General features: G+C 36.7%; 1 protein-coding gene across 1 annotated transcript in view; it reads left to right on the forward strand.

Moving 5' to 3' along the window:
• The window catches only part of LRP1B (LDL receptor related protein 1B), a 2,023,931-nt gene that overhangs the window by 972,292 nt on the left and 1,027,143 nt on the right, over positions 1 to 24,496 (forward strand). The gene's annotated exons all lie outside the window — the stretch shown is intronic.

The following is a 24,496-nucleotide window of genomic DNA, read 5'->3' on the forward strand; positions in this document are numbered from 1 at the left end:
GTGTATTTTTCTCCCAACCCACTCTATTGTTATATTTTAAATATATTTTTATGACAGAAGTTGTAAACGTATAGATCAATCATGCACATATGCAGAATTCCCAAACAACACCCCTCTATCAACACACCACATAGTGGTGGAACATTTGTTACAGATAAGATAATATCATCTGATTGTTACCACGTCCATAGTGTACATTTGGCTCACATTTTTCCATACTGCCCCATTATCAACACAGTATATCTTTGGCATATGCAAGAATATTATAGTGTTACTGCTAACCACAGTCCATTGCTCACTCCAGTTATATTTTTCCCATGCTTCTCCATGTTCCCACCACCACACAATAGTGATATACATTTGCTCTTGCTAACAAAGATTACACTTGCATCTGTACCATCAACCACTATTCTCCTCCACCTCTTGTTTTGCAGTGCTATTCAGTTCCTAGATTATTCTCTAGCAATCTATCAATTGGCATTTACATATCTAGACCACCATTTTCAGTCACATATCCATTTATAAACTAGCTGTGGTTCACTATGTGTCACCATACACTTTTACAGTAAAACTAATTAAAACTTCTACAACATACATTAAATATCAGTAGTCCGTTTCATTCCTCCTCTTATCTCCTTTAAGATTTCACTACCTATCACCAGGTCTTGAAGATATTTTCCTACAATTTTTTCTGGAAGTTTTATGGCTCTTGCTTTTATTTTTAGGTTTTTGATTGATTTTTAGTTAATTTTTAGATAAGGTGTGAGATAGAGATACTCTTTCCTTATTTTGGATATGGATATCCAGTTCTTTCAGCACTATTTTGCTGAATGGACTGTTCTGCCAGAGCTGTGTGGATTTGACAGGCTAGTGAAAAATCACCTGACCATATATGTGAGGGTCTGCTTCTGAACCATCAGTTTGGTTCCATTGCTCTATGTGTCTGTCTTTATGCCAGTACCATGCTGCTTTTACCACTATAGCTAGTTAATATGGTTTAAAGTCTGGAGATGAGAATAAGCTTTTCCTTTTTAAGTGTTTTGGCTATTCAGGAACCCTTACCTTTCCAAATACATTTGATGATAGTGTTTTCAGTTTCTTTTTTTTTTTTTTTTTGGTGCTGGTGGAATTTTTATTGGGAGGAATTGCATCGAATCTGTATATAAATTTGAGTAGAATTGACATCTTAATGCTATTTATTTTTATTTTTCCAATCCATGAGCATGGAATGTTCATCCAGTTATTTTATTTATTTATTTATTTATTTATTTCTCTCCCCTTTCCCCCCACCCCAGTTGTCTGTTCTCTGTGCCCATTCACTGCGTTGTCTTCTTTGTCCGCTTCTGTTGTTGTCAGCAGTTCGGGAATCTGTGTTTCTTTTTGTTGTGTCATCTTGTTGTGTCAGCTCTCCATGTGTGCAGCACCATTCCTGGGCAGGCTGCACTTTCTTGCGCGCTGGGCGGCTCTCCTTACAGGGTGCACTCCTTGCGCGTTGGGCTCCCCTACGCGGGGACACCCCTGTGTGACACGGCACTCCTTGCGTGCGTCAGCACTGCGCATGGGCCAGCTCCACATGGGTCAAGGGGGCCTGGGGTATGAACCGTGGGCCTCCTATGTGGTAGACAGACGCCCTAACCACTGGGCCAAGTCTGTTGCCTTTGTCCAGTTATTTAGGTCTTCTTTGATTTCTTTTAACATTGAGTTGCAGTTTTCTAAATAAAATGCTTCATATCATTGGTTAAGTTTATTCCTGACTATCTGACTTTTAATTGTCATATTTTATTTTCACCACTCTTTTGATACTTTGTTACTTTTATTGATATTCATTTCTAGACTCTCTTCCAGGCCTCTCTCTCCTGTCTTTTCTTTTCAGGCTCTAGCACATCCTTTCATATTTCCTGAAAATCTAGTCTCTTGTTTAGAAATTCCCTCAGTTTCTGTTTATCAGTGAATATTCTAAACTTGTCCCATTTTTTGAAAGACAATCTTGCTGGATATAAGATTTATTTTGGCTGGAAGCTTTTCTGTTGTAGTATTTTAAATATATCATAATTCTGTCTTCTTGCCTCCATGGTTTCTGGTGAGAAATCAGGATTTAATCTTATTGGGTATTGCTTATATATTATGCATTGCTTTTCTTTTCCTATTTTCAGAATTCTCTCTTTGTCTTTGGTATTTGACATTCTGATGACTATGTGTCTTGGAGTTGGTCTACTTAGATTTTTTTGGATGGAAGTACACTGTGCCTCTTGGAGATGATTATCTTTGTCCTTCAATAGGGTTCAGAAATTTTCAACCATTATTTCTCCATATATTTCTTCTGGCCCTTTTCTCTTCTCGTCTTCTTCTGGGACACCCATGATATGTATGTTTGCACATCTTTTGCTGTCACTTAGTTGCCTGAGATCTTGTTCAATTTTTTTCATTCTTTTCTTCATCTTTTCTTTTTTTGTGTTCACTTTCAGAGGCCATTTCTTCAAGCTCACCAATCCTTTCTTCTGCCTCCTCAAATCTACTATTATATGATTCCAGTGTTTTTAAAATTTCATTTATTGTACCTTTCATTCCCATAAGATCTGCTATTTTTCTATGCTCACCCAATGCCTTCTTAATATCCTTAATCTCTCTAGTCATCTCATTGAATTTATTAAGGCAATTTGTTTGAAGATCTATGATTAGTTGTCTCAACTCCTTATGTCATCTGGAGGCTTATCTTGTTCATTTAACTGGGCCGTATCTTCCTGTTTCTTGGTGTGGATTGTAATTTTTTGTTGGTATCTTGGCATCTGGCTTACTAGAGTGTTCTGGTTGCAGGTTTCTCTTTAGTTTAGGGCTTCCTGCCCTTTCTCCCTCTTGGTTGTACAGTAGGAGCTGAGGAGGCAGTTGGTGCTATAAGCTGGGAGGCTCAAGCTGCTCTCATTGCCCCAGAGACTGATAAAGCATCTCCCAACTTTCTCTTTTGCCAGGGTTAGGGGCAGAATCACAGCTGTGTGGAATAATCCAAGTTGTACAGGTCTAGACTATAGTTGCCCAGAGAGACTGGTGAAGCTTCATGCTCCTTTCTCCCAAGCTTGAGGCAGGAATGGAGCTGCAAGTGTGGGCAGCAATCTATGCAGTGTAGGTCCAAGATGACTGCAGTTGCCCTGGTAGACTTCCAATTACTCAGTCTGTAATATCCAAAGATACCTGCAGTTACCTGGATAAGCTGGTACAAGGTCCTCCAGCCTCCTTCTTGTCAGAGGTGGGGCTGAAGCCTGGGCTAGGGCTGCAGACTGATCTGGGTGAAAGAAACTGGTCCCTACCTTCACTGTGATTTTCAGTCAGCCTGGCTTCCCCTCATGCTGGGGAAATGAGTAAAACTGGTGGCTACCAGCCTCTCTTTGATCTGAACAGGCTCAAACTTTAGCTATTCTTAGGGTTATACTTTTGTCAGCTGACTTTACTAATCAGTAGCCAAACTCAGTGACCAGCTGTCTCCTCCTCCCCTATTTTGGGGAAATAGAGCTTCCATTTCCAGCCACAGAATAGTTTCTGGGCACTTGCACTGCCAAAGTAGGGTAATAACCAGCCTCCATGGTGTGACCAGTAACCTCCCAGAGAGGCTGGAGCAGGTCCCCTAGCTTCCTCTCTGCTGGAGGTGGAGCTGGGGCCTAGGCTAGAGCTGCAATCTGACCTGGATGGAAAGAAGCTGGTCCCTACCAGTACTGTGGTTTTCAGTCAGCCCTGCTTTCCTTCGTGCCAGGCACAGACTTATGATGGCAGCCACTGGACTCTTTCTGACTTGGACATGCTCAAATTTTAGCTGTTCTTAGGATTATACTTTAGCCTACCAAATTTACTCATCAGTAGCTGAAGTTGGTGCCCAACTGCCTCTTCCTCTCCTGTTTTTGTGAAGTGGAGCTTTCAATTTCAACCATGGAACAGTTCCTGAGGCAGTTTGTGCCTCCAGTGGAGGATGGGCACCAACCTCCGTGGTGTGGAGCACTCTCCTTATGAATCTTCTCTGCAGATGGGCAGTCTCCTCCTTCCATTCCTTGAATGATGTTGCAGGATGCTCTTCTGGTCTCCTGGAGCCTCCAGACATGTGCTTCAGCTAGCTCCAGAGAGCTCTGGGTGTTTACTAACTGCCTTGTAGCAGGAGCTGACTCTAGGAGCCCCTTACTCCACCTCCATCTTGCTGATTGTCCATTATACTGAATTTCAATAGTTATATCTTAATTTTTATTTCTATTCTTTGCTCAGAATCATCTAGTACATAATATTTATAAGTAGTTGCATCATAGTTATAAGCATGTACTTGCGAGTCCTGTAGATCTAGAGTTGAATCAGAGCATAGCCATAAACTGACTGCATGGTAAATATATTTAACCACTCGAAGCCTAAGTTTCCTTGTTGCATAATATTTCCATCAAATGATTATTATAAGAGTCAAATGAATTAATGATTCTAATTTGTTTATAAATTGACCATATGTGTTATTGTTCCAACCCAACTCCTGAAAGGTGCAAGTTGGTGAGGCCAGGAGACCGAAGAACACACCTGGCATTTAGTCAGGCATGAGCTTTATTGGGACTTACAGACAGGAGAGCAACTTTGATGGTGGCAGTTCAAAGGATGAATGAAGTTAGTGCTCTGCAAAGAAGTGGGAAACAGAGGGGGAAATAGAAGGTGTCTCAGGACACAGACATTCCATAAGTATGGGAACAGAGTTCCTGCTAGGGTTCCATGACTTCACATATGGGATTTGGTGATGTTATCTCAGGAATGCAGTTTAACAGCACAGAGGAGATCTGGTTTAAGACATTCCTTACCCTCTGGGTTAGGAAGCGGGGTTGGTGACCTTTAACTTAGGCCTAGGTCATGAAGGCAGCTATGTTCTGAGGGATTAGAGGGGACCCTGGGTCCCCCAAATCCACCTCCATGCAGCAGTCTATGTTGACCACAGTACAAGCATTGCCCACAGCAATGGTATAAAAGGCAACAGAATAAAGGCAATAAAAGCTAGTAGACTTATGAAGACAGGTCACCAGGGCCAGGAAAGGGAACTAAACCAGTTAGATAGGGCCTGGTCAGTAGCTAATTTATCAATGTGTTGTATATGCTCTTGCAGATGATTTATAGCTTGTGAAGTATTATGGGAGTGATCAGGAACATACACACAACATTGAATGTTAATGCTTGACAGTGAAATCACATAATCCAGAGGGGTGGTTGCCACCCCATATTACAGATTCTTTCTTGTTGTTCCATACAGAGAAGGGTAATGTGATCTAGTGTTTAGATTCATCTGTTAACCATTTTAAACTGTTATATACAGCATAACTAATAAAGCTTTAGACTTATTCACCTGTTCCCTTACAAGGGAAAAAACATAATTATGAGTCTCATTGAAAGATAGTTGCTGGATTTCAGTCTTAAATGAGAAGGACTTGTTCCATACTTGTCAGTGGGTTGTATTCTGCCATGCCAGCAAGGTGTTCCATACTGTCCAGTTTGCAGGAGTTATGGTCTGAGGAAGGCTAGTCATACCCAAGGATTGCAGATTTGTGTAAACCAAACATTGGGTCCAATTGTGAGCATGGGTTACTGCCAAAGCCCACTGTAGAAAGCATTGGTCAGGGTACTGTGGGTGAGGTGAAAGATGTTTATATGGAATGATAAGGGGCAAATTGTGTTCTAACTGTTTAAGCAACATTTCCATTAGTAGATAAAAAGTACCAGGTAGGGGGTTTTGTGAGGAGGTTTCTAATACCATACATTTTCCCTTTCTTAATTCTCTGAGTTTTCTCCAGTGATATCAAAAACTAGCTTAGGCATAAGAAGAGTCTACATAGATATACATAGAACCTCAGTGGGAAGAGGAGATCCTGGATTATTAATAAAGATTTTACTGGCATTTTTATATAAACTATGGTTTTATCACTATGTTTTGGTTGACTCGTATTCTCTATGGGCTTAAGATTCCCAACCAGTGAGGCTGCATAGGCCAGTTCCATGGCCAAAGGACTTCATTTTCCCAGTTTGTATGGTTTTAGGCGTAGGCAACACAGATCATTATACTTCCCCTTTTGGGCTTGTAGGGCAGGGGGCCAATGTATTCTCAAGGCCTGAACTGGTCCTGCTGTTAGCATCTCAGCTGGAGTTGGGACCACAGTCCACACACTGAATTTAAGCAGGTTAAGGCTGGATACAGTTCCTTAGTCCATTGTTGTAAAAATCCCTTATCACATTTTATCTGTTCCTTTAAAAGGCCATTCTTCCTTTCTATAAAGTCTGCACCAGTGGGATTATATGGTAGATGGAAAGTCCAACAATATGCTAGTCCATAGGCCAAGACTGCATAAGGTGACCAGTAAATGGAGTTTCTTGGTCACTGTACAAACTTTGTTTGTTTTTCTTGAGACCATGAAGGGCACCAGTTGGTGAGGCCACAAGACCAAAGAGCACACTAGGTATTTAGTCAGGCATAAGCTTTATTGGGACTTACAGACAGAAGTGAATCTTTGATGATGGCGGTCAAAGGATGAGTGAATTTAGCGCTCTGCAAAGAAGTGGAAAACAGAGAAGGGGGTATAAAGGGTCTCAAGACAAAGACATTTTGTAGGATATGAGAACATAGTTCTTGCTAAGGTTCCGTAACTGTGCACATGGAATTTGGTGATGTTATCTCAGAAATGAGGTTTTACTGCTCAGAGCTGATTTGGTTTAAGACATTCACTCCTCTCTGGGGGTGGGGTGTGATTGGTAACTTTTAACTAAAGCCTTAATCATGCAGTAGCTACGTGCTGAGGACTTAGAGGGTGCCCTGGGTCCCCACTATTATTAACCTTAATTCTTTTATAGGAGGCATCAAGTAAATGGTGATGAACGTCTCTGACGAAAACACATTTTTTAAAAAGGAGGAGGAGTTGGATTAACACCTGCATGACCATATTGGGGTCATTTATAGCCAGTGTCTATTTTGTTTGCAAGATATGGTTTTCTTCTGCAAAGTATAATACGTTTGGATTGATGCCAAACCATGGTTTGTAATCCTGATTTTGTCAAAGTCTCTTTCTAATGCATTGCAATTTAAATTTACAGGTCAACTTATATCCAAATGGTCATCAGCACATAGAATCATCTTGCAGGGCAAAGCAGTATTATTTCTAGGTTGAAGGTTCTTTTCTTATTTTTCAAAATTCATCTTTAATTATACACTATAATTTAAACTTTTAATATCAGCTCTTGGCAATATGTGAATTTGCTTGAACAATAAAAAAAAAGCTTATAAATATGTAACCTAATTATATCTGTTGTGAAATGAACTGTTTCCTTTGTCTTAAATTCTGTCTCCCAAAACAAAGAGCTTGAGACAAGTATTTGTATTCAGTTGTCTAATAGGCAGTTACCCTAAGAAACAGGAGTGAGGGATGAGGAAAAGTAAAAGGAGGAAAAACCAATATGAGGTGTGCCATTGAGACCACAATGGTGAACTCGGGCTTGATTCTATCTGGAACTATGTGAAAAGCATATGGAAAGCCTCTCATAACTGTCTGCCTGAGGACTGACCATTTCACACTTTTATCCATTAGCTCCTTTCTTCATAGTGATTGAGAGCTGTCCTTGGAGCATTGATTTCTGGGATTCTTTTTTTTTTTTCCAATTGATTTTGTAAAAATATTACATTAAAAAAATATGAGGTCCCATTCAACCCTACCACCCCCACGCCACCACTCCCCGCCCAGCAACCCTCACTCCCATCATCATGACACATCCATTGCACCTGGTAAGTACATCTCTGGGCATCTCTGCACCCCATGGTCAATGGTCCACATCATGGCCCATACTCTCAAGATTCAGTGTGCAAAAATATTGTGAAATAATATATCCTGGAAAGAATCTGCTAGTAGAAAATTAATTTGAAGATGATTCTTTGACAAATTTACATTGCTGACCATGCTCTTTATGCCATGTCTTCCCAGAAAAATTTAGTGTATAGAAGGTATAGTGAGTAGAAAAATGTGACTTTCATATATGTGATTATTGTTTCAAATGTTTCAGACTTTTTCATGAAGCAAATGTACAAATAATTAGAAGAGTCAAATTGGAAAATAAATCATGAGTAATGGAGAAACTCTATTTGAATTTTATAATGTTCCTCTTTTTAAGAAAAATGGAAAGTGAAAAAAGGAAGTTTCCTTGTTTTATTTTATTTTGTATTATTTTAGTATTTTATTTTATACTATTGTATTTTATTTTATACTATTTATTTTGAAATAATTTTAGGCTTCCCAAAGTTCCAGAATTAATAGAGTTCCTGTGTACCATTCACCTAGCTTCTTCCAGTGATAGCATCTTACATAATGATGGCTCATTATTAAAACCAGAAAATCCACATTGGTACAAAACTATTAATTCAATTGACGATATTATTCAAATTTCATGTCACTTTTTTTGGTGTGGAGTTCTTTGAAACTTTATCCTATCAATAGTTGTATGTAACCATTACTAAAATCCAAATACAGAACAAATCCATCACTTCAAATAAAAACCTCTCCAATATTGCTGTTTTGTGGTCATACCCTCTCCCCCAACTTGAACCACTGGCAACTACAGAGATGATCTCCATTACTATACTTTATGACTTCAAGAATATTAAATAATTGGAATTTTACAGTTATAACCTTTTGATTCTTTTCTCTTCACTCAGCATAAGGCCATTGAGATCTCTTCAAGTTGTGTATACAGTGGTTCATTCCCTTTCATAGCTGAGTAGTATTCCATTTTAGGAATGTGCCTTATGTTATTTATTCATTTAACCATTAAAGAAAAAAAAATAGGTTGTTTTCAGTTTGGGGCCATTACAAACAAAACTGCTTTGCACATCTGTGTGTAGGTTTTTGTGTGTGCATACATTTTCATTTTCCCAGAATAAATACCCAGAAGTGACATTGCTTAGTCTATGGTATATGCATGTTAAACTATGCAAAAAAAAAGAAAAAAGAAAAAAAACTGCCAAACTGTTTTCCAGAGAGACTATAATTTTTTTACATTTCCACAAGCAATATATGAGAAATCCAGTAGCTGAACATTCTCTCCAACACTTGGTATTCCCTATATATATATTTTTTAATTTTAGCTATTCTAATAGGTATATAGTATAAAATTTCATCATAGCTTTAATCTGCATTTTTCTAATAGCTAATAATGGTGAATATTTTTCATTTGCTTGTCATCTTTTTAAAATTTTATTTTGTTTATCTTTATTTCAGCAAAGACTCTAAGTACTAGGTCTTTTTCTCTTTTTTGGTCCAACTTGTTTTATTCCACATCATTATAGAGGCTGCAATTAATTTTGCATATAACAAACATATACTTTTTATACATTGTAATTATTCCAAAGCATTGAAATAATTTACCCATTTTCCTTCTTCTATTACTCCAAGATCGCTTCCTGTATGTATCATTAAATACTATTCTGATTTAGATCAGCTTAGCAGTAATTTATTTATTTATTTATTTATTTTTATCCATTTTTAAAAAAATATTACATTCAAAAAATATGAAGTCCCATTCAACCCCACCGCCCCCACCCCCCACTCCCCCCACAGCAACACTCTCTCCCATCATCATGACACATCCATTGCACCTGGTAAGTACATCTCTGGGCATCGCTGCACCCCATAGTCAATGGTCCACATCATAGTCCACACTCTCCCATGTTCCATCCAGTGGGCCCTGGGGGGATCTACAATGTCCCGTAGTTGTCCATGAAGCACCACCCAGGACAACTCCAAGTCCCGAAAACGCCTCCCCATCTCATCTCTTCCTCCCATTCCCCGTACCCAGCAGCCACCATGGCCACCCTTCCCACACCAATGCCACATTTTCTCTGTGGACATTGGATTGGTTGTGTCCATTGCACATCTATGTCAAGAGGGGTCTTAGATTCCACATGGATACTGGATGCAATCCTCCTGCTTTCAGTTGTAGGCACTCTAGGCTCCATGGTGTGGTGGTTGACATTCTTCAACTCCATGTTAGCTGAGTGGGGTTAGTCCAATGAATCAGAGTGTAGGAGTTGAAGTCTGTTGAGGTTCAGGGCGTGGCTATCATATTGTCAGTCCAGAGATTCAAATCCCCTAAATATATCTTAAAACCCAACAACAACTACAATTCCAGTAAAGTAGCATGAAAATCTTGTGAAAAGAGATCCCATCTGAGTCCAGTTCCATCACACAGAAACACCAGCTCCAAAGAAGGGCCAACTGACATGGCAGTGAACCCCATCTGCCATGACCATAGAACCCGTGGGTCTCTTTAGCCCTCAAAAGAACCAATACCTGGGGTTGTATCTACTTTATCTGTCTCTGAGACTCTGCTCAGGTGTGCATAAGGGCAATCCTTCTGACAACCTCCAGACTCTTTTTTAGAGACTCGTAGCCATATAAACTCATTTCTCCTTTCCATTTCCCCCTTACATTAGGTCAAACAGCATTTTAAAGTCATGTTATTATATGTAGACAGGGATATTCTGCTGATCCGCATTGAAACTTTAATTCAAGGTCATTTTCTAGTTGCATCTTCAGCTGGTATTTGGTAGTGATCCCTCGGTGCCAGGGAGGCTCATCCCTGGGTGTCATGTCCCACGCTGGGGGGAATGCACTGCATCTACATGCTGAGTTTGGCTTCGAGACTGGCCACATTTGAGTAACATGAAGGCTGTCAGGAGGAAACTCCCAGGCACAATGCTGCTCTAGGCCTTGTTCTTATTGCAGGCGTATAGGCTCACAAGAATAGTCATTAGTATCAGGAGCCCACTGTTGGACCCTCATTCCTTCCTGGTTCTTACCGTTGCACCTGGGGGACTGCCGCTGCTCCCCTAGGGACCACGACAGAGCCCCCCCAGCCAGTAACCCAGTGCCCCCCCAGCTGTTGTTTTTAATTGTTTCTACTATGAGTATATCCAAACATTACCATGCACCCTGGACACATGCCCTGTATAACTCCCTGTCAACCATATATAGCCTGTCAATAACATCCCATACCAGTATTCCTCTGCCGCCATTGTTGAACCACTCTGTGATCCAAAACTTCCTGTAAAGTGAATCCCAATATAATGTCAGGTTCCCTTACTAGTAAATGGAATATAGCGATGAGTTTAAAGGTTAGATCTAGAGTACATATTGATTTGGAAAAATTTCTACATCCTATCTTTTTCTTTTCTTTTTTCCTAATTATTGAGCTTCTCTTCACAAGAGTCTTAGATCACAGTAATTCATATATACAATATACAGTGCTCCCACACATCCACCATAAAACCTTTTCCCTTCCACAGCGATAATCTTTTAACTTATTCATATCATATTTACTGAAACTCATGTACAGACTCCGAAACAATAGCTTTCAAACAAGGTGACATCTGTGCTTACAATGTGGTCCATACTTTAGGATATACAGTTTTCTAAATTTTTTAGTTATCCTATGTTTTACATTATGGTTTACATTATTAGTCTGTCATCCCCTATATGTTTTTGGTGTAATATTACATGTTTTATATTCATCCTCGTGTACTCTGGCGAAACTCCTCTCTTGCCCCCACATTTACCTTGGTTCCATCCATTCAACATCCATTTTCCCTTGGGGCCCACAGCGACAGCCAATCTCCATTTCCTGAGGAGCCACATCCAGAGATACTTGTAACAGTCTTCAGGACCTGACTTGCTCAACTGCCCTAATGCCCTGGGAGCCACCCTTTCTCTCGAGAGATACGGTTCTCTCTATTTGATGGCATTAGTCCTCCCCAGGATGTGGGTCCACCCCAACTCTCACTTCTTGGGTCTCTACTCAATGGTTCAACCCACCCTGGCAAAATGAGCGTTCAGTCATTCCCCAGGAGTCCGTCCCGCATCAGACCATCCCCTCCAAGCATCCTAAACAGGTAACCCTTCTAATTATATTTTGATACGATTTTCTCAGCATTTTACTCTCAACCAACACCCGACACTCTCCTATGTTTGTATGTTGCCCCTCCCTCCCCCCAATTTTGTGGGCAATATTACCCATCCGCCCATCCCCAGCACCCCTCAAACCTGCAAAACCCCACCCAAAGGCAACTCCTTGCCCCCATTTTATCTCTTCTTTGTGCTCATACTTACCACCAGCTCATCATAGATTCCACCCCTGCAGACGTCGACTCACATCCTTCCTCCACCCCCTGATTTCCTATAAGCCTATTTTCCAGTCTCTAGCTCTCTGAGGCAGCTTGCTTATTTCATATCATTGAGGTCATGTAGTATTTGTCCTTCAATGCCTGGGTACCTTAGCAGTAATTTATGAGCATATCCTCCGTAATCAAATTATTTGTGCTCCAAAAGTATTCTCATGTGGTCTAATGGAATGTAAAATTATGTTGAAACTTTGCTATAAAGGGATGAAGACCACTGTTAGTTTACTAAAGTGAGATTATGCTGAGATGAGAAGTGAGAAATATATTGTTTGAAGGTAAGAAGACAGCCCAGAAGGATTAGTTAGGTGGCTTCTATGGAAAAAGAGATGGCTATGTATTCAATCCCTCATTCATTTCCTTATTCATTCATTCAGGAAATATTTATTGAACACTGATTTTTTTGCAAGGCACTTAGTGAAGGGTAATTTCATGCCTTAATGATGTTAAGAAGAACGGTAGGGGATGAACCTGGCTATAAGCAATAATTAAAACCACTGTGGACTATATAGATAATGACTCCACAGTGCTGCTATTAACTGGCCTTCCAGTAACCAATTTAGGCCTTGGTTTTCTTACCTATAAATGCACTGCCTGGACTCAAAGTTTTCTATACTCACTTCTACTTCTGATATTCTCTGAGACTGGAAATCAGAGGAATATTGTTATAGTTGGCAGTCAGAGGGATTCTGACTGTGCAAAAGAGCTTAAAAGAGAATGTATGCTGTAGCTGTTTAGCACTACATATAAGAAAAGAAAAAGAGATGTACCTTAAACCCTGACATTGGATTACTTTGTATATACTTAAAAGAAGCTAAGAATAAGTAATATATTGGTGTTTTAGCATAGACCAAAGAGAGAAAAATTGAACAAGACCAGTGTCTTGGAGTGAGGTGAACATAAATTCGAGAGAGACCTGGTTGGTGTCAGTTGGGCTGCTTTCATAGTGAAATATGCTTTACTAATTGGTCTATAGAAGAATAGAAATTATCTTTTCTATGTACTTACACAATGCGACATGAAGATAAGGTTTAACTATATTGAATACCAGTTAAACAGGGTAATTTATGTACTTTGCTTCTGAGTTTATGAATTCTTTGAATTATCTGCCTCCTTGACATAATAATGTACAATGCTTCACTGAAATTCCCAGAATTATGTAAGAGAAAGATTCCACTGTACAATAGTAACAAGATAAAGAAGAATAAAGAATAAAAATAGTTTTAATTTAACAGTTTAAAAAGAGAAAAAGTATTGATATGATTCATGTGAGTTTAGTCACTTAATAATTGTCTTAAGACTGCAATTATTTCTATATTGGGTGAGAATATATGGATATCCAACATTTCAAATATTTGATAGGTTTAGTAATAGATAGAACTCCTTAAAAATAACTTTTACTAGTTAGATAAAGGGGTTAGTTATATAAATAGGTATATTTGTAGACCCAAATAAATGAACACACATATTAAAACAAAATTTTTGTATAGATTTCAGTAAAATTCTGTTTTGATTTTCAGTAAAATCAGTTTGAGTCTAATCAATTGCAATCACAAGAGTTACATTGGTGGGAATTTGAAAGATTAAACTATTGATTTTAATGATTGCTCTCTACATTCATGGATAAAGGCCTTATCTAAGCCTTAAGCTAAGTTCCTTTCTTACAGGGTTAAACAAATCATAGTCTGACTATTGAAGAGTAAACTTTTTGAGTACTACTTTTGTGTATGTAATTTTTGGAAGCCATATACATAAGAGGCTTTTTTCAGCACCCTGTCATGGATCTGACTCATGATACTTTCTTACCTATATGTTTGAATGAATGAAAATATGGGAAAATCTATTCACACTTGTTTGTATATTTCATTTAAAAATTTACATTGTAGAAATATAATAGAAAGGGGATACACAGACCAAGGCTCTATTTTTGACTCTGCAGCTACTATCCAAGTGACAATGGTATGGCATTTCTCCTCTCTGCCACCCAGTTTTCTCATATCTAAGATAAGAAAGCTAGATTTCCATGGTGACTTTTAGCTTCAATATTCATTTTTTAATACATAGTATGTATATATTATAGAAAAATGGCAAAACATAATGTACATGAAAAAAAAATCGGATATTCTTTTATCAACCAGGATAAACTGATTGTTAATATGTTGGTATATTTCTATCATATGCATTTTTATACATGCATTTACCAATTTGAATAAATGTATTAATAGATTTAAATAAATAAACAGCAAATGAAAACTGGAATACTATTGTATGCATATTTTTATATCCTTATATTTATATAAATTTAAAAGCAAATAATTAGAAATTTTCCTGTGACTTCAGCATCTTTGTTTTTAAAGGCTACCCTATAGAATAACCAGTGAAATGCAGCACTATAACTATATTCCTATTTGTTAGACGTGCTTGGAGGATGGAGGACATTGTCAATGAGAATAAGATTCTACTAGACAGGAAGTAATGGTGTCTTGCCAACTATTCTGCAGCTTTTACTGCTCCAAAATGATAACTAATGCTGGTATTTTTCTAGCAAATATGCATTCATCATGACACTATAACACTTAGCATTTACCTCAAATACTTTGTTTCTAGACTTTGACTTTTCTTTTTTTTTTTTCAAAACGGGATAAAACTTCCTCAAAAATTTCCTATATTGTACATCTAGTAGTGGTCTTCTATGGTAACTCTTGCCTAAAGATAAACTTCTGAAGAATCTTCTCAGTACGTAGTGTGGCACTTCTAAATTCTTTTTTCTCCTGCCCATGGTTGAGGTCTATGATTTGATTTGGGAGAGGATGCATTGACGGAAGAGGGAGGGCCAGCACTCTGCCTGCTTCAAAATCCAGCTCCTGTTTCCTGAAGGGCTAACTGCTTGGTTTATTTGCTGACATGCACCCTGGATTTGTGAACCAGGAGTCAGGTAGGGAGAGACAAAGCATGTTTCTACCTTCCCTCTGGTTCGTGGTGGTTTAGTTTTTTGCCAGAATATATAAGAAAGTCATTAATTTTGTTCCTCATTCCAGTTTTATTGTCTGCATGGTAATTTTAAATTCCTCCTGGATTCTGAAAAGTAGTTGAGTGTTTAGCTGAGTGCTTGATGATGATATAAGTTGGTGTCCTTTTCTATTTGTGTAGGGGTTATAGTAGGAAGTAGAAAGAGATTAAGTCAAGGACCACTATCCTGATACCATTTTAAACCAGTTTCTAACATCAGTTTTCAAATTGATATTTCAAAAATGGTTTCAGTTATATATAATCCGAATATTTCAATAATATTGTTAAGTAGGTTGAGTTATTTGCTACTTGGGAAATGTTAGTAAATGCAGTTTTAAAAATTGTATTACATGAATAATATTAACTTAGTATGATTCCAAGATTTACCTTTACAAAATTTCATAAGTAATGGAGTGTATGGTTTTAATATATCAGTTTAAATTTTTTAAAATGCACTCATGCTTACAGCAGCAAAAATGAAGTATGTCATTCGGATTTCAGAAGATGTATGTCCTTGGAATGTGAAAAACCAAAGGAATAAAAAAATATTGTGCTATAATAATGGAACTAAGAAGTATACTCCTTTTGCCCAGCCCCCTGTTTATAAAAATAGGATAATATTTACTCTACCTATCAAGAGAGCTATTTTGAGTCTCAAATAAGAAAATATAAACAAATTTACAAATAAGCATATAAATAGAAAATATTATTATATAGCTTATTATAATATATACATATATAAAGCATTATAAGATTTGGAAAAAAAATAAACATTTTTATAATAGTAGCTTTACTTTTATTTCTAACACAGATATTTTTCAAAGAAAGGCATCAATAAGTAGATCTTAACAAAATAATAAAGTTTGTTTTTAATTAAAGTCAAAAAACAATTGTGCTTTCTCTCTACTAAGTAGCCCAGTGATATAATTTCCTGTATGTCTAAGAATTTTGCAATTCATTCAATTTTCCTAGGCATTTTTCTAATCTATAGAAATACTCTATAAACCATTTTTGAACTACAACATATAAAGGTAATACATAAACCAGTTATTATAATAGGTCATGATATCATTTAATTCTGGGAACTCTAGGAAAGATTGTTCCCTAGGTTATACTGAAAACCTTCCTTGATTATTGAGAGGAGAAAGCAGAAATAGGGAAAGTAGTTAGAATGCAATTAAAATAGCACAAAGATTTTACAGAATCCTGAACTCTAAAATAATAGTAACAGAGGTAACAGTGCTAGAAATGGATTTCCAAAGAATTTTAGGAATTGTGAAAGAAAAGAATTAATGAAAAACAATATTTAAGGCATAACTCTGGCTTAGATTATCAGATATTGGTGCCATTCTAAGATAAGAAATAACAGAGGAAGAAAATATTTAGTAGGGAAAGATAGTAAGTTCAGTTTTAGACTGCTAAGCTTTAATGATGAGCATCCACATGCATATTCAAATAAAGTAGTTAGAAAATATTATGAGAGAATAAGTAATATTTTAGAATCACATGTAAAGATGAAAGTGACAACTAAAATAATATGAGGTTTGATAAAATATGCTTTGGAAAATATGTAACAGAAAATACAACCACTATTCTCCCTAGAGAGTAGTTCAAAAGGTCATTTATTGGTAACTTCTTAAACAAAGTGAAAAACTGGATAGACACAAGTTCTGATAGTGAGAAGAAAGTTTTAAGCTATGTAGCATCTTAATTTCTTCTCTAACTAAAGATATAAAAGGCAGCATCTTTCCTTTTAAGGAGTCATCAACAAATCATTGTGACAATTTATTCATCTCCTCTGAACAAAGTTATTAAAAAGAGAAATAATACTATTGGATAAATAGAGTTAATGGTAATGGGTTTAATAGAGACTAGTATGTAAAATTGTGTTCCATTGTTCAATAGCACATAAGTAAACAATTTTAAGAGATGATTTCTGCTTCAAAATGGTCAATTGTATGATGTTTGCTTATGGCTGAGTTGCAGGAGAAATTCAATGGCATGCCAGTAATAACATGGTCCAGAGAACATATCCAGTTTTATTTGCTTATTTAATTAAATGATTAATTAATCTTAATATAGTTTCTTCAGTCCTACTAGTCTGCAACCAATTTAGCCAAACAAGTAAACGAAAGAAAATAAAAAGGACACACCAGCTTCTACAACAAATACATATCTTTATAAAAGCCCAAAATAAATAATAAAATAAAATAAAATAAAATGTAGTAATTTGAAAGAAAAAATTATGACACACCAGGTGTTTGTATGTGTGCAGTAGCGTACATAGCTGACAGGGCAGATCTGTTTCTTCATTTCATTCTAGCCTCTCTCTGAATCATAGCTGTATTTATTTCTACCTTTTCTGTCTGGGTCTTTCTCTTAGAGAAAGCCTGGCACAAATCAGCATATAATAGTAGTTAGTCATTAAAATTAATGATTGACATCTTTGATTGTTTGACTACTGTCTTCTACTCTGAAGAAGGAATTCTTTTTTGCTTACTTTTGCTACTCATTCTATTTTTACCTATACATTTCACCAGGGATCCTTATTTTTTTCTGTTCACAAATTAATCTGAAATACTGGGACTAAGACTATCCAAATGTGACCTTGAAACTATTTCCTGGTTTCCATGTACTTGGAAGTATGTTCATTTTATTCACTTGACAAAAATCTACATAATAAGTTACTCAGCCAACAATACGAAGGATAGAGAGATATAAAAAACAGTAGGTATCTGCTTCTGAAACTTTATATTTTGGTAGGAAATACAAAACATGCAAACAAATGTCTGAAGCGTTGGTCATACAAGATAAATGGAAGAGGCATATAAATTCAAAGATGAGTGTAATTTCTTTTTGCCACTATTTTAGTTAAAGTTTTATTATAATATTTAAGTTGGTCTTTGATGAATTGGTAGGATCCCATACTACCATTATCTTTTTTAAAAATCAAAATTCCTTAGGTATTTGTTTGAGAACTAGCAAAGTTCTATGTTAGAATAGACAATACTTACTTAGGCTTCCTGAAACGTAGATTTTAGGTGGAAAGAGAATATTAAATTCTAATATGACAAAGACAATACCAAAAAGACTTATTTAAAAATCTTTGAAAAATTGTTCATGGGTGTGTGTGTGTGGGGGGGGGGTGTGTGTTGAGATGGAATAAAAAAGACCAGTGAAAATGTACTTTGCCCATGCCTAGCAGGAAATTCCACCTGTTCACTCATTTACGATAATGTGGTGATGAGAGATTTACGAATGAAACGTTGGAGTATTTTCATTTCAGAACAAAATCTGGCTGGAACTATGGAGCACACATTATTGCCCTGGGGGTGAAACAGATAGTGTCAGTCTGGCTCATTTGCAAAGCTATTGCTATTTCTCTTTCTCTCTGAGCCAGGATGTTTACATTTTCATCGACAGTCATTGTGAATCTAGTCATTTGTCTTTCACACTGTTCCTATTTTCTATTTACTCATCATGCTTATATTCCTAACTCAGAGTATTTGTCCTTTGTTGGGGGAGATGGAGCGGTACATTTGGACTAGCTTATTTCTGAGTGATTTTCCCTTTTTACACAAAATATTAATTATGACCCATTCTCAAAACTTCACAGTTTCTACATGAGAGGGTAGAGAACAAGAATTTTGAAAACCTACTTACTATATGTGCTAATCATTTTGCTAGGTACTTTAAAAACATCCTCACAACAATTACATAAGATAACTACTCTTATTTCTGCTATAGAGACAAGGAAACCTGATGCTCAAAGAATTTGCACAGTTAGTAAGGAGTGAGTTTATTTCATTAAATAACCCATCTTTCTCCTTCCAAACTATACTGCTTCTTAAAAAGTAATGAGGGGAAATAATTCGAAGAAGTTAGCAGGGCAGATACATTACAACCCAATTAAGTCCCTTCCTGTTGTGTCACACATTTGGACAGGCCAAAAATAAATAAATATAAGTATTTTTCTTTCCCAAAACAGACTTATACACTGGAAAGTCTTGATAATAACATAGTCCATTAAATGAGTATTTTTCTTACATTTGTGCCAGTATTAAAATGACATTTGCCACAGGTCTAAGCGTCAATAAAATCAGCCAAAACAGACAGGTTTTTCCCCATGTTCAGTTTTCCTTAAGGCTTGTTTGTTTGAGCAAGGGTACAAACTGGATCATGTCCTGATAACAGAAGTTAGATATGTAAACGACTCAGAAGTGTTGAGTCCAGACAGTAGGCAGAGATAGATGAATAACCAGGAGGAGGATATTAAAAGATATTGAATTGATACTAGCCCAAGAATGGGAAGAGTCAGCTTATATGAGAACAGTATTATTTTTTTTTTTATTTTGGGGTGGAAAAGAGACAATAAGACTGTGTGGCACAGGTGATAAATAATTTTAAAAAAAAGGAGAAACAATTGCTTCTTGGTAATATTTATTAGGTAAATTATTAACAAGACATTTAAGTAGGATACTTGCTCCATTATAAAATTATAGTGCTAGCTGATGATTTCATAGCAATATATAGAATATCAAAATACTATCATATTTATGAATATGAACCATGTATTCCTGTATTTGTTAGGAAGTTCTGCTTCTTTAGGATTTATATCTGCTTTGGTCAATGAAGTGTGAGAAAAAGTGAGTTATGTCACATTCAGGTGTGAGTTTTAAGAGTCAGTGTGTGATTTACCATTTTCTCTTTTCCTATGATTATGGAAGCATGCATTGAAATGGAGCATCCATTTCCCTACACTCCTAAATGACCAAAATGAGCGAATCCTCTAGTGCCTACACATAACACTGGCAAAAAATAAACCACCATTTTAAGGCACTGACATTTGAAATTGTTATTGCAGCATAACTTTACTTACTGTCTGATTTACTTTCTTGACTTCCTTGATAGTAGGAATCAAATCTTATTTACTAACACATATTTACCACTTAAAACAGTATTTGGCATAAATGCTTATTAATGAATGAGTTAATGAATAATGATATAGAAATATTTGTTACCCTCTTTGAATATACAGGAATAGCAAAACAACAATATAAAAGCCATCTGGAAATGAGAAGATATTTATATAAATTATGGTCCAGAAGTAAGTGTATTTTATTGGTGGCAGGTAAAGGGTAGCACAAATGAGAAAAGAAGTAGGAAGAGCCTTCAAACTTCCATTAGTGAGGTAACTTGAGGCTCTTGTGGGTCACAGTACTAGCAACAGGGACACTTGGGGTAAAAGAATTCATTATATTTTTTTATCACATAAAAAATGCAGTAGGAATTGTTAGTGGTACCGTGTGATTCAAGGTGTGAAATGTTCACATGATGTGGAATGTGATGTTGGGTATGTAAACTGCTGAGTGGTATCTCAAATTCAGACAGTTTTTACACCCGTAGAATACAAAATTTGATTAATGACCAAACAGAATGAAAGAAACAATTTTGAATAGTAGAAACAGAAGTGAACAAAGAAGTAAAACACAAAGGAGTCTTCTTTTCTGAGAGGTACTTAGTAGATACTAGCTCAGAAGATTTTCTTTCCTGCCCAGATATAGTTAACCTCTCAACAGGAGTAAAGCAAGCCGATATGTCTTTGAGCACACTGAGCAAGAAGTCACCAAGTGACAGCCAAACAACTTAGATCACCAAAGGTAGCATCTTTAGAGGATGAAAAGCTTTTTCACCTTGAGATCATGAAGGAGGATGCAGAATCTCTTAGGTACTGAAGAACTCTGTTACTTTTTAGCTAAATGACTTCTTAATTATGCAGTATTTTAGCACTATTTGTGCTGTCTAGGATTAATTATGGTAAACATGAGGAATTTATGGATTTATGGAACTTGGAATCCTGGACATTTTTATGTAACTATCAGAGTATAAAATGGAAATGCTTATATCCAGAACAGCTCCTCCCCATCTAAAGGATGTGATAGCATACATTTCTTAGGGACCTCATATGTTAAATCTGGTCCAGCATGCATCCTAATGTGGCAAGGAAGAAAATGAGAAGAAAGGAAATAAGGAGTGGCTTTGTCTTATCTCTCCTGGGTTCCCTCATGCCTTGCAATCACATATTTTCTTGAAGTTACTAGTAAACCCTTACACTGGTTAAAATCTTTAATTCCTCCTTATTTGACATAAATTCCTGTACCCTATTTCTTACCAATTCCCTTAGGGAAATAGTTCATTTGATCCTTAGTCTTCTGCCTCTTGCCTTACCCATGGAGTTTGGCATTTTGACACGTCTTTCCCTCTTCATCACTACCATTATTTCCTTACAACTTCACATCTATCCTGTCATCACTCCAAGTTCCTAGTGCCCACACTATTCTTTTAAGCATCTTTCAATTATTCAAATAAATATCCCCTTAAAGATTTCTGAGGGACACTGGGCTACCAATTTACTTGATGTGACCTCCAGGAATTCATTGGCAGGAGTTCTATTTGGGGATATCATGACTCATTCATAGCACATGTATGTTTTTGTTGTTGTTGTTTGTTTGTTTGTTTGTTTTACCAATTTAATCACAGTGTCTCCTTCTAAAAGAATGGTAATTTTCTTTCTTGGAAATGCCTCTCATTCCTGCCCCAAAAGGAAATAATGGGTACTGGCCTGCTTCTAGCCATTTCTTTGATTCCCCACATGTTTTCAGATTTTTCTTGGATATTGAAGACAAACTATTACAGTGTTTCCTATTCTCCTTGCATTTGTAGCTTAGGTGACATCAAGAGGAAGTCCCTTGGTAGGGATTTGATATTCTCAAGGAGGATATATTCAGCCTTGAGTGACTTTGTAACTATAATACATTTCCTACAATCCACCTTAACTACCACTCCCTCCTTGGAAATAAAAGAAAATCTTTGAGGGAACTGATATTCTGCTTTATCTGGGTGGAGGTAAGTTGCTGGCAAACTTTAAATATCACTATCAATGCAATTTTCTTAGTGTCAACTAACAAACAAAGTCTAGAAAAATTGAAGTTTCATAAGTATTCATGGTTTCTTTGGCTAGAGAGTCAGAGGGAGAAAAATTGGTAGTATGAATACTATACCTTAACAAAGGTAACAAAATATTCATTATTCTTAGACCTCTCAAAAGAAATAACTCTATTTCAAGCAAATTTTGGTTCTGCTGAAATTTCTTTCCATCCCTCAAAACTTTCCTCACCTTTACCACCAAGTACTCTGTTCTCCATATCTTGCATTATTTTTATAAGGAAAACTCAACATTTCGTCTCTGCTTTGGTCTCTTTTTACAGTCATTTCTCTATTCCCACTGAGAACATCTACCACTTGAATCTAACATACTGGTATTTCACACACAGGGATACTTTTCCCCTAGTTAACATTATAGCTACCTCTGAATACCGGATTAGACTTTGAAAAGATGATGTATTCCCCTATCTTCTGTGGAAACGGCTTGCCCCTGGCTGCCTTTCACTTCAGTACTGGGAGCCCAGTTGGTCATCATTAAGCATGTGCTTCTAGCTTCAGAATGGAGGAAAAAAGATACCTTATCTCCAAATGGCTTCTCCTAAGGGCAAGACTGCTTTCTGTCATCTAGCTGTCCTTTGTTCCTGTAGATTAATTTCCTGGCACTCAAGAGAGATATATCCACATAAGTTGATTGTTACAAATACACATTTCATCCATATGGCTACTTTGAAATTTTTTCAAATCTTTTTTTTAGTAAAAATGATCAGTTAAGGAACCTCAGATGTAAAGATCAGGATGTACTTGAATTGGATAGACTTCACTGGACACCAGTTTATAGTCTCTTTTCATAGGCAGGTACTTTCCTTGATCATATCTGTGAAATCATAAGGTCCAATTTCATAACCGTTACCTGAACTGAGACTATCCCTGAATATTGTCAAGAAAGCAGATATTTCAAAATAATTCCTCCATAGGACCATTTGGCTCTATTTGGTGTAGCCAGACAAATTCCAATAGCAGGGTATAAAAGTATGCCTCAAAAATATCAATAAGATGCATTTGCAAGTAAGAAAGACACTACAATGGCTATTTCAAAAGAAGTGGAAAACACTGAGCTAGAAATCCCTGAAAGACATGCTGACATTAGCAGGAATGCCTGACATTAAGTTTCTGGGATTTCTGATTTCTAAGAAAACACACTAGTTCATTAATACACACTTTACTTTCAAATAAGTTTAACATGTATAACTGTGTATTTGAGCATGAACAAAATATTTTATTCACATTTTCCTTTTATATCAACTGTCCAATTAAAGCATAAGAAAATAATTTTAAAAAGTCATTCCAAAATGGGCTTTTGTATCAGTCAGGGTCTTGACAAAAATTCATGGTCCAAGAATTTAATAAAGAAACTACCTTCAAATGTGTAAGGAAACTGAAGGAACCAACAAAGGATGTTGAGGCCGTCAGAAGCTAAACAGGAGAATATTACTGCTCCTCAAGGACAAAAGGAGGAATTAGTGCCATGACAGCCCAGTGAGGCATTGGGCCATGAAATGAGCTATAATTCTGGGAGAAATGTAGCTGCTACTGGATAATGTAGCCCAAAGCATAAAATGACTGGGAAAGAAAAACCGCATTCTTTCTTCCTGGCCTCTGATCTCCCACAGCTGACTCTCATTGGCTGAAGCTAATCAGAAGTGAGCTAGGCCTTGAGGAGCAACATTCTGGAGTAAAGAACAGAACAAGAATCTCTTGGTGATGGAGGTGGGAGTAGGCACCAGAAAATGAAAAATAACGAGCATAAATCTTGTTTTTAATATTTTGTTAGACTAGAATGGTAGTAATCCTAGTCTCCTGAAAGTTCAAAATATGCAAAAGTAGAGAATAGGTATAACACAGTTAAGAGGGAAAAATATCTTCTATGCTATCAATATCATATTGCTGCCAAGAGAATGAAGGACATGATAAACACATAGGTGTTACAGATTCATTCAACCCTATATGTCGGTGTGTGTTTGCAATCCCTAGCTATCATTTGTCCTTCAACAAGTCAAGGGCAATATTCCTCAACTTCTTAATCTTCGTATACATTTCTGAAGTAATAAATAGACAGTCTTATATACAGTAGTCTCAATAATATGTTTTAGAATAATTTTATTGCTCTCTGACTTTAAAAAAAAATGTCACTTGACTTTTTAAAATAGAACCTGTAACTTGTTACTATAGTTTTGCACTAAAAACTGCTTATACAATTATTCCAATTTAATATGCTTTTATTGTATTTAAGAAAATTAGATTCCCCCCAACCCTAGTGAATATAAGAAATGTGAA

Source organism: Dasypus novemcinctus, chromosome 7 (genome assembly GCF_030445035.2).
Source record: "Dasypus novemcinctus isolate mDasNov1 chromosome 7, mDasNov1.1.hap2, whole genome shotgun sequence".
In the NCBI taxonomy this organism is placed as follows: Eukaryota; Metazoa; Chordata; class Mammalia; order Cingulata; family Dasypodidae; genus Dasypus; species Dasypus novemcinctus.